Source organism: Triticum urartu, chromosome 1 (assembly GCF_003073215.2).
Source record: "Triticum urartu cultivar G1812 chromosome 1, Tu2.1, whole genome shotgun sequence".
Lineage (NCBI taxonomy): Eukaryota > Viridiplantae > Streptophyta > Magnoliopsida > Poales > Poaceae > Triticum > Triticum urartu.
In genome coordinates, this window is record NC_053022.1 from 289,981,456 (window position 1) to 289,992,268 (window position 10,813).

Sequence of the window (10,813 nt, forward strand, 5' to 3'; positions counted from 1 at the left end):
TGAATTACAAGGACTAGCACATGGCAATATAGCATTTTTGACTAGAAGTAGTGCTAGTATCCACATGAGGCTCACTAGATGTTACCATAGAAATCATGGCCTCATGAGCTATCTTTAGCTCATTATGGGATACTAGAAGATCATCATGAGAGCTTGAGAGCTTTTCATGGTTTTCTTCCAATTTCCCATAATTGCTAGATAGCAACTCAAGTTGAGCCCGAAGCTCAACATTCTCCTTCAAAATGGATGCTTCACAAGTAATAGAGTTAGTAGCACAAGCATCATCATTAGCAACAAGAGGAGAAGACAACTTGGCAAGCTCTTTTGAATATGAAGCTTTAAGTTGTGCATGAGACTCGGTGAGTTTGATGAGCTCACTCTTAATGACCCTTGAGCCATTTTCGAGGTGCCCAAAGTCCTCAAGGAGTTTAGCATGCGCAACTTCAAGCTTCTCATTTTTAGTTTCAAAAACATTGGCCACCTCAATAGCTCTATCATGAGATTCCTTCACTCTAGATAATTCTAGAGCAAAAGTCTCCTCAAGAGATTCCTTGGTGGTTTGTTCAAGTTCGAGAGCTTGGGAGAGGTCCGCGATCTCATTAGCGTAATCACGCTCATGACCTTCCATTTTATCAATGGTGACCTCATGCTCCTCAAGATGAGATTCCAACTCATCAATATATTTCTTGCCCTCAATAGCAATAGACATGATTTCCATGAAGTTGGAACGAGCAATTTTATTCTTAAGAAGAGCTTTAAAAATCATTTCCCCCTTAATTTTTAAGGAGGCAACATCATCATTCTCTTCATCATAATCAACATCATCATCACTCTTTCCATCATCAATATCATCACAAGATATATTGGGATTCAAAGTGGGAGATACCTTTGAAGCCTTGGCCATAAGGCAAAATGCAATAGATGATGATGTAGGATCCCTTGAAGCACCATCCAAGACCACATCTTGTTCCATGGAGTGTTGGGTTTCCCCTACATTGTTAGCACAACAACTCGAGAAAATACATGCATTTTTATCATGGCACCAAGATATAGCAAGCATATCATCATGAGATTTAGTCAAGCAATTTTTACATGATATGCAAGGACTATCAACACAAGCATGTGAAACATGTATGGTGCTCGAAGTGTTAAAGTCCAAAAAAGATGCATTGCAATAAGATAGTGATGAAGTAGCATCCACAATAAGCATACTATCATCATTGCAATGACCAACACTACTCACCATATCATTACCTTGTGGCAAACCACATGTAGGTGAAGTAGAAGAAGTTGAGAAGACTATACGACCGGAGGTGGAGGGAGAACAATCATCCCCACAAATCTTGGACACACAATATTTATCTTGAAGCTTCGCCCACAACTCATGAGCATCCCGGAACGGCATGAGTTGAAATATAACTACATTGCTCAAAGCATCGAAAAGCACATTAGAAGCTTGAGCATTGAGATAAGAGTTTTTCTCATCCTATAAAGATAATCTTTGGGGATCCTTTGGAGGAGAAAAACCCATATCTACAATTCGCTCTAAATTTGGGTCCATGACCCTAAAGAGATTAAGCATGCGAATTACCCAAACATCAAAATTTGTGCATCGAAACTAAGAGTGTCAGAGAATCCTAAACCCCTAGTCGACATCCTTACTCCCTAGGCGGCTAAGCCCTATAAAAAGAGACGAGGCTCTGATACCAATTGAAAGATCGTGGATGCCACCTAGAGGGGGGGTGAATAGGCGCTTTAAAATAATTACGGTTTAGGCTTGAACAAAAGCGGAATAAACCTAGCGGTTAATTTGCCAAGCACAAAACCTAAAACAACTAGGCTCACCTATGTGCACCAACAACTTATGCTAAGCAAGATAAACTACTAGGTGATAGCAAGATATATGACAAGAAACAATATGGCTATCACAAAGTAAAGTGCATAAGTAAAGAGCTCAGGTAAGAGATAACCGAGGCACGCGAAGACGATGATGTATCACGAAATTCACACCCTTGCGGATGTTAATCTCCATTTGGAGCGGTGTGGAGGCACAATGCTCCCCAAGAAGCCACTAGGGCCACCGTAATCTCCTCACGCCCTCGCACAATGCAAGATGCCGTGATTTCACTAAGGGGCCCTTGAGGGCGGTCACCGAACCCGTACAATTGGCAACCCTTGGGGGCGGTCACCGAACCCGTACACTTTGGCAACCCTTGGGGGCGGTCACCGGTACCCGTCAAATTGCTCGGGGTGATCTCCACAACCTAATTGGAGACCCCGACGCTTGCCCGGAGCTTTACACCACAATGATTGAGCTCCGAACACCACCAACCGTCTAGGGCGCCCAAGCACCCAAGAGGAACAAGCTCAAGGGTACCAAGCACCCAAGAGTAATAAGCTTCTCAACTTGTAACTTCCACGTATCACGTGGAGAACTCAAACCGATGCACCAAATGCAATGGCAAGGGCACACGGAGTGCCCAAGCCCTTCTCTCCCAAATCCCACCGAAGCAAAAAATGCTAGGGAGGAAAATGAGAGGAAGAACAAAGAAGAGAACACGAAGAACTCCAAGATCTAGATCCAAGGGGTTCCCCTCACATAGAGGAGAAAGTGATTGGTGGAAACGTGGATCTAGATCTCCTCTATCTTTTCCCTCAAGAACTAGCAATAATCATTGGAGGGATTGAGATTTAGCAAGCTCGAAGAAGGTCAACAATGGGGGAAGAACAGGAGCTGAAGAGATTAGGTTCAATGGGGAAGAAGACCCCCTTTTATAGGTGGGGAAAAATCCAACCGTTATGCTCACAGCCTGCACCGAGCGGGACTACCGCTCCAAGGAGCGGTACTACCGCTAGGGCGGTAGTAGCCCTTTGAAACGCAACAGCGAGTAGGCAAAAAAGCCAGAAGAACCGTCGGAGCGGTAGTACCGCTTGACATCACGGTACTACTGCTAGGGGTAGCGGTACTACTGCTAAGGGTAGGGGTACTACTGCTTGCGAGCGATACTAAAAAATTACATCCGTGCCTACCACCGCTGGACTTGTGACGAGTTTTTGGTCCCGAGAGGAAATAGCCGCGGTAGTACTGCTCCAAGCGGTAGTACCGCTCCCAAGGGCGGTAGTAAAAAATTACTTCCGCTCCTACCCACGGTAGTACCGCTGCAGCCTTTTCAGAACACCAAAACTACCACAAGTTCTGCAAACGGACTCCGAATTCGACGAAACCAAGTTTGTTGGAAAGCTAGCGACAAGGGCTAACACAATCTTGATAGAAATACCAATAATAAGCAAATGAGAAAAGTCCCAAAAGAAAATGGTGAGAGCCCTTCCTCGGATAAGACCGGTAAAACCTCCAACACCGAAAACATCATAGAAGACGCAGGCAAACTCCGTTTTCGATGAACTCAAGCTTGTAATCAAGATGACCATAAGCTCTAAGACTCACAAAGAGAACCAAACAAGAACCAAGAAACATGATGCAAGGATGCAATGGTTTGAGCTCTCGACGAACGATACGATCAAGCTACTCACTTGAGAGCCCCCCTTGATAGTACGGCTATCGATCCTATAACCTGGTCTCCCAACTACCACCATGAGACCGGTAAAATAGAAAACCTATCAAGGGCAAAACTTTGCCTTGCACATGATCCACTTGAGCTAGATGGTGACGATCTTGTCCTCCTCAAGATGGACCACCTTTCTTGATTGCGTTGGGTCGATGGAGACTAGATGATTGCTCCCCCATACTCCACTATGGGTGAGCCACTCTTCGGCACATCTTCACAAGTCCATTGACACCACAATGGATGGCAAGCTTCAAGCACTTGATCTTTTCGTGATTCTCCACTTGAACTTGCACACGGCAATCTTGATGACGATCACCACTTGATGTCATCCTTCCCATGGGTTGTATGATATCATCCTCTTGACGCAAGCCCATGGACACGTACCTAACCCCACATAGACTCTCACATAGACCATGGGTTAGTACACAAAGTGCAATGGACAATGCTTACCATACCATGGGATCACTTGATCCCTCTCGGTACATCTTCTACTCTTTGTGAGTTGATCAACTTGATTCACTCTTGACTTAGTCTTGATCAACCTTGAATCTTTCCAACTCTCTTCGTTTGGATGATGTCTTGAAGGTAAACATGAATGATCACACAATCTTCTTCTTCAAGACATGCTTGCAATAAGCTCAACACTCACATGACCAATCTTTGGATAATTCCTTAATAGCACCTTGGTCAACCCATAAACTCCTTGAAACCAACACATGGACTTCAAGAAATGCCTATGGAAAAATCCTTCAAATATAACTCAATGCAACCATTAGTCCATAGAGAATGTCATCAATTACCAAAACCACACATGGGGGCACCGCATGTCCTTTCAATCTCCCCCATTTTGGTAATTGATGACAATCACTTTCAAGAGAGTTTATATAAGGAATTATGCATCACCATGCAATGCAACAACCAATAATGCATGCGTAGGAGATGCGTATGCTTAGGAACAAACCAAAGCCAGAAGAGACAACTCTCTAAACTTCTCCACAAAACTCTCTGAAACTTCTCCCATTGGCATCGATTGCCAAAATGGGCTAAAATCTTAGAAGGCCAATATAAAATGTGTTCCTCCATAAATTGTGTATTTCTCAACAAGAGAGTGGAATGCAATACACATATCCAACGGTAAATACTTGGAGGAAGACAAAGTATATTGAGGCCCAAAGATTGCAAAAGGAAGATATGCCACAAAAGACATAAATCAAAGAGAGAAACAAGCAATCACAATAGATACCAATTGAAGCAAGCTATCAAAGGATACCAATTGAACCAACTAGGCCAATGATCCAAGAGCCACATGAATAAGGATATTATGATAAGAAGCGGAGCAAGTGTCTAAGAAAACTAGAGAAGCTCGCATTGATTTGTGCACATCAAGATTTTTGTATTTGGATAAAAAGTGCACATAATAGTATCATAGCTCCCCAAAATCAATAGAAACTTACACAAGTGCAAGAGAGCATATAGGAAACTAAGCCTAGTACTCCCTCCGGTCCTTTTTACTCTGCATATTATAATTCTCTGAAGTCAAATTTCACAAAGTTTGATCGTATCTATATGAAAAAATATCAACATCTGCCACGCTAAAGCTATACAATATGAAACTTTAAGTCATGACACATCTATTGGTATTGATTTCAAATTGTGAATGTTGGTATTTTTTCTATAAAGTTGGTCAAACTTTACAAGGCTTGACTTCAGTCAAATCTTATATGCGAACTAAAAAGGACCGGAGGGAGTACTTGCAACAAACACATGGTTGAGCAACAAGTAAGAGAGGCAACTTAAGAGTGGGCTCAACCGAAAAGATGTGTGTGAGTCAAGGCAATGCACTTGAGAAGACTAATGTACAGAAGAGCGTTAAGCATCAATAAAATCTTCAAAGAATGAGGCACACGGTGCAAGGCCTATCATTCCCACACACAACTAGCAAATGGGTTCACAAGCTTAGTAATAAGCATATAGAGAACCTATGCTTGTGACAACCCGCGGTGAAGATAGAAGATGAAAGGCACATCAAGACGAGGGATGCCAATTAAGATGTCAAAAAGCTCGTAAAGATTAGCACGAGAAAATAATGTTCACCACACAAGAGCTGTAACATCCCAAATTTGCAATTTGGAATTTTATACACTAGATCATCATGCATATCATATTTTCGTGCATTTTGGTTGATCCTAGAAATTTCACGCAACTGAAGGACCCACGGAGAGAGTTGGAGATTCGTTATTTTCATATTTGAGTTCTCTCAAATTTTGGAAAAGAGGATCATTTGATTTATTTATTTCATCTTCAATTATTTTTCCAATATCAAAAAAAAATGAGAGAGGGAATAATATGACTTTCCCAAAGTTAGGAAAAATGAAGATCTAATGAATAAATCAAATTTTGGTTTTGCCGGAGTTTTGTTTGCTTTGTTTTGGATAGGGAAAAATGCGCGTTTTCAAAAAAATTGCATTTTAGGCCCGGAGAAAAGTTCATTTTGTTCGACTCATTTTTAGGATTCAGGGAAAATTTACTTTAGATTTTTCGGAGTTCGTTCAGATAGTTTTTCTTTTGTTTTTCTGCGCGCGAAACCGATTTAAAAAAAAGGAGCAGCTCCCGCGTGCCAGGCCAGCGGGGCCAAGGCCCAGCCCGCTGCCACCGCCCCCAGCCCCTCGGGCGAAGCCGAGTCCCAGCGGGACTCTAGGCCGCCGTCCCCCCCCCCCCTTGCCCCTTGGCCAAGTCACACCCCCCTCCTAGTATATATACTCACCCCCCCTCTCTTTTCCTCCACCACCCAAGCCCGCCGCTGCCTTAAGCCGCCGCCGCCGCCCTAAGCCGCCGCCCGGAGCCCCGCCTCCCGAGGTAGCCGCGCCGCCTCTTCTTTTCCTCGGTTCGGTTTTTCTCCTAGAAAACCGTTCCGGTTCTTCTCTTTTTTCTTCCGGTTTTTCTTCCGGCTTTGTTTTGATAGGGAAAAATGCGCGTTTTCAAAAAAATTGCATTTTAGGCCCGAAGAAAAGTTCATTTTGTTCGACTCATTTTTAGGAGTCGGGGAAAATTTACTTTAGATTTTTTGGAGTTCGTTCAGATAGTTTTTCTTTTGTTTTTCTGCGCGCGAAACCGATTTAAAAAAAAAAGGAGCAGCTCCCACGTGCCAGGCCAGCCGGGCCAAGGCCCAGCCCGCGGCCGTGCCCACCGCCCCCAGCCCCTCGCGCGAAGCCGAGTCCCAGCGGGACTCTAGGCCGCCGCCCCCCCCTTGCCCCTTGGCCAAGTCAACACCCCCCTCCTAGTATATATACTCACCCCCCCTCTCTTTTCCTCCACCACCCAAGCCCGCCGCTGCCTTAAGCCGCCATCGCCGCCCTAAGCCGCCGCCCGGAGCCCCGCCTCCCGAGGTAGCCGCGCCGCCTCTTCTTTTTCTTGATTCGGTTTTTCTCCTAGAAAACCGTTCCGGTTTCTTCTCTTTTTTCTTTCGGTTTTTCTTCCGGCTTTGTTTCGGTTTTCCTCCGAAACCCTAGATCGGTTTTCATTCTTCTTTCGGACCGTTCGTATTCAACGAACGTGATCACCGATTTTTCCCGGTTAACGAACGTCCGTTCGTTTAACTGGTTCAGTCTCTTTCCTTTCGTCGGATTTATTCCGTGATCGCGATCTCAGATCCGATCTTCGTCTAGTCTTTCTTCTCGCTCGTTTATCGGAATCAGGTGATTCAAGCGCCTGGAGTTTCATCTCGAAACCGCCGTTCCGTATCAACTTGAACAAGTTTTGCCACAATAAAATTTGACCTAGTTTCAACTTGCTAGAATCGAGTTGTTTTCTTCCGCCGTTTGTTTTCCGTTTCTTTGTTCGGTTCTTTCTTTCTTTGCAACCGAGTTCTTAAGTTGAACTTTCTGGTTCGTTCTCTTGTTCGAGTTTTACCTGTGCATTAGATGAGTACTTATTGTGTGCTTGTTGTTTGTCTGCGATAGATCACGCCGGATTGCGCCGCTTGTTACTTCGAAACCCTAGGATCTCGCAGATTCTCAGCAAGGCAAGTAACACTTTGATCATACCTTTTCTACAACCCAGTTTTATTGCATTAGATCAATCCTCTCACATTGCATGATTAGGATCTAATTAAATTGTGGGATGGGAAGTAGATGAGGTAGTACCTATCACCTGTATTATTATGAAACCTTTGGGAGTTACTTCTACGTTTGCTTATTATGCCATGCTATGCTAGTAGACGTGGATTGGGTGAGTGATATCCATGACAGATGTGAGTTTGTTAATTTAATGGTTTACTTAAGGTGGCAACTTAAACACACATCTGGGTGGATTGAGGCACCTGATGTCTATCAGGACTTGCCTGTTTTTATTTCGGACCGCCACCCAGGCTCAAAGGGATCATAAGATCATTCAGGCTAGTAACTTCCGTGTGCAGCCACAAGCCATTATGGGCTCTGGCATAGTTGACTAAGTCGTGCGAACTCTTACAGGGTAGACTAGCAGATGTAGGGGAAAGTAGGTGTACCGGTCTATCCATCGTAAGGTGCTAGCGCTTCTGAAAGACTGTGTCTCGGTCATCCGTTTCTCAAACACCATGTAGTGCGAGAATCCAAACGGAGGCGATCGAGTCTTGTGGGGAAAAGTGCACAAACCTCTGCAGAGTGTACAAACTAATCATGATTAGCCGTGACCCCGGTTATGGACAACTTGAGTATCTAGTACTTGAATATCATGTGAATCTCATCACGTTACTTCTAATTAATGTTGTTGGGTTTTAATTGTTCATTTAATTGGGATCGGAATGCTGTTAACCATTCTCGATGTTTAACAACTACCATGATAGTTAAATAAATTTATTCCTTTGCAGTAGGGAAAAACTGGCTTTACGCAAAACTGTAACCATAGAGCTTTCCACTAGCCATATATGCATGTAGTATGGCTGTTTCATTCCATTTACTCTCTATGTGTTACCTTGCCAGCATATTCCATGTGCTGACCCGTTTCGGGCTGCAACGTTAATGTTGCAGACTTTTCAGACGACGATTAAGGAGTTTTAGGTCGTGGTTCTATACTCAGTGATGCCGATGGAGTTGATGGACTCACTTATCTTCCAAGCCTTCCGCTGTTATCGTTATTAGATGGCCTTAAGCCATATTTATTGTAATAAGTTCTCTTTTGAGACACTCGATGTAATAAGTGTGTTATTGCTACTCTGCTATAAATCCTCCGAGTACTGTGTGGTGTCAGCATTACTGATCCAGGGATGACACCAGAGCATAGAGATCAGACTGTTTGAGGTCTGGTCGCTACAGAGATGGTATCAGAGCACACGCTGACTGTAGGACACGACCACTAAGCCAAAGACCTAGATCACTAGATCACTCTCTTCTCTTCCGACTTCTCATCTTTTCTACTCTTTAGGATGGCGGATGCAAGGAACAAGTTCACACAACCGGATGAAGATACACCCTTTGGACGCCACTTGAAGGAAGTCACTACATACCTGAGCATAGGAGTACCAAGCTTCACGGGAACCTACAATGCCACTTTACCTGAAGAAGAGCGCTGGATGATTCAAGTTCAAGTTCCAGGAAGGACGTTCATGCCAGTCACCGAGCCCATAGAGTTTTCTTTTGATGCACCAACTTGGAGTCTAGGAAAGAGCATGGCAGCTCACATCACCATGGGACGCATTGGAGAAGTCTACCGCAAGGATCTCAAGGATACTATCTACCAGATTTGCGGACGCCGAGATGAACACTGGGAGATGATCAGCACCAGGAAAGATAGATCAATTGCAGCTTTTATTCAGGAGTTAAACCGGCATATTCGACGCCAGGAGAATCAGATGTGCGCCGACATGATAGATCTGAAGAAGGCTAAGACTAGAATCAAGGAACTGGAGGAAGAACTCAAGGCTACATGTGAAGGTTATGAAGAAGAAATTGAAGTACTGGTGGAGAAGAATGACGATCTGATCAAGAAGATTGGAATATTTATGGGAGGCCCGACACTAGTAGATGAAGACGAAGAACCCAAGGAGATTAGCCCGGAAGACTACATCATCATTGACGGCACCGACTCGGAGCAAGATAGTAGCGATGATGACTATGTGGTTGAAGCAGGAGCGGACATCATGGAGTCTACAACCGTAGAATATTTCTAGTAGACCACCTCATCAGTAGTAGTAGTCCACCATGTAAATATAGTAGTCCAAGCACTTTTGTGATAGTTAGATTGATTGTATGCCTTGTTTGATTGATTGAAGTAAATTGTGTGCTTTTGCCTCATGTGCATATGGGTAGTGTTTTCTCTTTAGACCCCTCTATTCTTATATCTCATCTTTTCTAAACCCTCAGATGCCTCCGAGACGTGACCCCGGATTTTCCTTTCCGCCGGAGCTCACCCAGTTGATCCAGCAGCAGAACACCTTGATGCAGTTGCTAGTTCAGAATCAGAATCAGGGGAACAACAACAACCCACCACCACCACCACTTGTTGACCACTTAGCCCATTTTCTTAGGCTGGATCCGCCGATGTTTTCCAGTAGCACCGAGCCGATAGTAGCAGATGATTGGCTCCGCAAGATAGCTAGGGAGCTGACCACCGCAGGATGCACAGATGTGGAGAAGGTTAAGTTTGCCGCACATCAGTTAGAAGGACCCGCAGCATCTTGGTGGGAGAATTTCACAGCCACTTTCCCAGTCGAACTGTCACATGGGACCAGTTTCAGCAGGCTTTTCGTACTGCTCATGTTTCAGCAGGAGCAATGGCCATGAAGAAGCGTGAGTTTCGTAACTTGTGCCAAGGAGGACGGACAGTTGGCCAGTATGTGGAGGATTTTAGTAAGCTAGCACGTTATGCCCCATATGACGTTGCAACGGATGCAGCTAAGCAGGAGAAATTCCTGGAAGGACTGAATGATGAGTTGAGTATGCAGTTGATGGTAGCCACCTTCAACAACTACCAGGAGTTGGTAGATCATGCTCTTATGATTGAAGGGAAGCAACATCAAATTGAGAACCGCAAGAGGAAGTATGGACAAGGAAAGTATAATTCAGGAGCTCAGCAGAAGCCTCGTTTTACCCCTAGACCGGGAGGACAATTTCAGCATACCCATGGAGTAGGTAGCTCGCACAATCACAATGGCACCAAGAATGGTAATGGGAATGGAGGAAGTAATGGACAGAACCGCAGCACCCCATCAACCCCAGCCAAGAAGGACTTGAGCCATGTCACTTGCTATAAGTGTTCGAAGCCAAGACATT